The sequence below is a fragment of the Marmota marmota genome, unplaced genomic scaffold (genome assembly GCF_001458135.2).
Source record: "Marmota marmota marmota unplaced genomic scaffold, marMar, whole genome shotgun sequence".
Classification (NCBI taxonomy): Eukaryota; Metazoa; Chordata; class Mammalia; order Rodentia; family Sciuridae; genus Marmota; species Marmota marmota.
This window is the reverse complement of record NW_026000244.1, coordinates 2099348-2103458: the sequence shown is the minus strand read 5'-3', so window position 1 is coordinate 2103458 and position 4111 is coordinate 2099348. Positions and strand designations below refer to the sequence as shown.

General features: G+C 37.8%; 1 pseudogene; it reads left to right on the top strand.

Moving 5' to 3' along the window:
* The first annotated feature begins 242 nt into the window (after nucleotides 1–242).
* Nucleotides 243–4111, top strand: part of LOC107159606 — a 17399-nt pseudogene continuing 13530 nt past the window's right edge.

The following is a 4111-nucleotide window of genomic DNA, read 5'->3' as shown; positions in this document are numbered from 1 at the left end:
TTTCTTTCAGTACCTGAGAATTAGGTTTTATGTAAATACCCTATTTTAATTTATTCCTGGAGGTGGTCACTTAATGCTAAGTTAATATTGTATCTGAATCACCAGTTAGCATTTGCAGTGACTGCACACACATTACTGTCTTAAATGAGTGAATACTAAATTATCAATCTATGGGGCATGAATAAATGTGAGTGGAAAGTATAAGTTTGTAATACTATTCCTTCAGATTAACTTTCCTGATGATGTTTGAGCTGGACTCCTGTCCCCCAAATGTAAATCTGGATAACCAACAGCAAGGTCAGTTTCCTAACATGCCTACCAGCACTTTCTTGAAAGGCTTACTAGTTTGTCTTCCTGTCCACAAGGGAAAAGAAGAGAGACAGAGGGGACTTTCTGAAGAAAAGCCTCAAGGAAAGCCCTGTGACAGAGATTTTGATCTGAATGAAACTTTTAAAATTTTTGTTAATAACTGTCAGATTAAAATATCTTAAAGTCTGCTGATTAAGTTTAGCTAGCATCTCATAGCTTAACCCAGAACTGAGAAATTTATGTGGCTGAACTGAACCTACAAAATTTGTAAGCAGAACTTTTAATCACAAAACTCAACCATATGAACTTTTAAACGAAATCATGCTATGTCCATATATGAAAATACAAGACCAATTTTTACATATAATTATAATGCACTGATTTTAAAAAAAAATAGAAAGGAGAGCAGTAGGGAAGAGGAAGGAAGCCAGGGGGAGGAAGAATGGGAGGGAAAGGGCAGTTACTGGGGAATGAGGTTGATCAGATTATGTTATGTATATGCATGAATATGTCACAGTTAATACCACTGTTATGTATAATTATAATGCACTAGTAAATACCATAAAAATAAATGAATCTGAATGGCAGACTATTTTTCCTTTAAGCAAAAGCCATTTCCTGGGGAGGGGTGGATACTTCTCTGAATATGCCAGAAAGATACAGTACAGGGCTGGGATTGTGGCTCAGAGGTAGAGCACTCGCCTAGCACGGGCGATCCTCAGCACCACGTATTGGTTGTGTCCATCTACACCTAAAATATATATATATATATATATATATATGATCTAGTGCAGTACCTGAATTCTCTGTTTTCTGGTCTGTCCCTTTGTGCAGAGCACCAACTGCATTCATCTAGGCTATAAAGGAGAGAGCTGGGTCTGTTGTTTCTTTTTCTCAAAATAGTTCTTATGAAGTGCATTTATAATAAGATGGTATTAAGTGACCACAGTGGCATGCTCTTCTCACTACTTCATGAAGTTCACTCACCTTATCTCTCAGTATTCTTATGCTAATTTTAGGTTTTACTAGAACTTTAACTTTCTCAAAGAATTGGCAAACCAGCAGCTTAAGTTTGGGCTCACAGAAGTCAAAAGCATGACTTATACATGTTAGATATGACAAGAGGAAAAACTATTGTAAAACTGCAATTGCATACAGTGAACCAAAATGCATTCTGCTGTCATATATATATAATTAAAATAAATAAAGTTAAAAAACTATCTCATCTTAGCAGTAGGGCTTAGAGATATTTTTAATGCCTCATTTTCAGAAACAGGCCAGCGATTACATTTGTAAATATTAACAATAACAACACAATTTCTAAGTTTTCAATATAAGTTTTAAAAGATCCTGTACTATGTGCTGCAGGTCTACCTAGACAAAAGAGCGAGTATCCTGAGCAAGGCTCCCTCCATAGGCTCCTTGTCCACAGTCTCAGGGGCGCTCCCACCCCACACCCACATTCCGCTGGGTGCAGAGGTCTGGCACGCACCCTGCTCTCGGACCCGGAGTGGAATTACAACCTATAGCCGAACCCACTCACCCAGCCACCCAGCGCTCCTCGCCCTGGACACCAGCGGATCCCCCGCGTTCCAGTCTGCTCTGGGCCGGCCCTCCTCGGGTGCCGCTAGAGCCCCTGGTGGTAATCCAGAGAAGTGCAGGAAGGGACACCACACTTACCTGAGGAACTTTTGCAATTAAAATAATAACAATAGTGATAAAACAGGAATAGATAATTTTCATAGTTTGCTAAGACCAGAGTTAATACTAGTAGTACTAGTATTTTAGCTGAAACATGTAACTTCTGACTAAATTTTCATCTATCTTCACTCCTTCTTAGGGCTTCAGGGAATCAGGAAAGCTCACCATCCGGCAATCAGCAGTGATGAGGAAAACACTGACAAGAAGCTTGCTGGGAGGGTGCATTTGGTAATTAGAAAAATGCTACAGGAGATAGAATGATCTTCATTCATTCATCAGATGCTTTTCTGGTGTCTGCTGCATGTTCTGGGATCTGAATCTTTTATTTCTAATCTTAAAGCAAACATAAATTAATGATTTATGTTAAAGTTCCAACATTAAAAAAAATAAAAACTATAAGCCAAGCATTGTATGTGTTTGTGTGTGTGCATGCATGCAGCCAAGTATACACCAAATAGGGGAAAGAACTTGAAATTGGCATGAGCCTCCAATAAGAGAAGAAACCAACAGCTGATATGCAGAACCAACTGTCCCTAATAAGGAGAACTATAGATACAGTCTGCCTAAATGAAACTGAACATGTGACATTTCTTGACCAATGCCTTCAGTCCTCTTAACACAGCTGGGCAAGCCCAGGGCACTGGGAAGCTTGAGGACCTGCCCCTGAGAGGAAGAAGGATCATGTTGGCCAGCTGCTGTGAAGCCCTGTTTCAAGGTTCTCCACACGTTAAACACAACTCCACTCATTTCCCTTCTTCATTAGCTATGTTCTTCCTATAAATTCTTATTTCTACATGTCTTATTTAAATCTGAGAATGTATTTAATTTAACTTTCACACTGGGAGCAATTTGCTATTAAATCTTCTGAATATGAAAATACTATGAATAAAATATAGTATTATTTCTATTAAAAGTAATTTTCCCCATAAGCCCTCAAGCAACAAATCCTGGAGAACCAACAGACTTCAGAGAGAATAAATATCACCTTTGTGATATAAACTACATAGCTCAGCATCTATTTGGGTTCTCTCTGATAAGCTGTGTTCTCTATAATTAGTTCTTGGAAGCTGGGACTTTAACAACCAACAGATGATGCATCTGATTACATAAATCTCAACTCAAGAAGAATATTATCATAGACTGCATGTTTCTGTTTTCCCCCAATGCACATTCTAGATCTTTGAAACTTGTTAAAAATCCAGCCTGCCCAGCCAAGGTGTACCTTCTGTAGCTAACACTGGTGTCTCAGACAAGTAGGCTTAACCTCTCAGAACTTCAAGTATACAAACAATACTGCATGGATATTTTGAAAAGTGCTTAGAGGAACATTTTGTCTGACTATGTGGAGACACACTCTCAGACATGTTCCTGGTGTTCTGCAGGAATAGAATTAGAGATGCTTAGGATTAAAATGGATCTCAGAGTCAGCAGGCCAACAATCCACTCCACTCAAACACTGCCATGTCCTCAGTGTGGTCCTTGATGGTGTCCACTTGTGAGAGCCACTGGCATTTCCGGAGTGCTCAGGCAGGTCCACCAGGGAAGGAGGGAGACAGAACCTCCTTCAATCACAGCACGAAGACTGTCACTGACACAACCATAGGGGATTCCAGGGGAAAGATTCTAGTGTATGAAAGACATAAAAGGTGACTCTGATTTTTTTCACTCCTTTGGTAGTAGAGAGAAGGGAACAGAACTGAGTTTATAGTATTTTTTTATTAAAAATGAAATTAAAAATCTAATCTTATGTATAAAGAATAATGAGTCATCAAGAGGCAAAGTTTCTAAACATAATTTTGTAAATGAAGAATGTAAACTGCACATCTTTCAATATAGAAAGTTTAAAAAAGAATAACATCAATAAGTTTGAATTGAAGATCTCATTTACTAAATGAAGCAATTAGTATGAAAACAGAATGCCAGTTGACAAAAAGCTAAGAAATTCTTCTGCAAATGTATATATTTAAATTCTTGTTGACCTTCTCAAATGAGTTCAGAAAATATAGTGAGAAGTCAGTATATATTTACACTGAGACAGGTAATTTTATATATATATATATATATATATATATATATATATATATATATACACACACACACA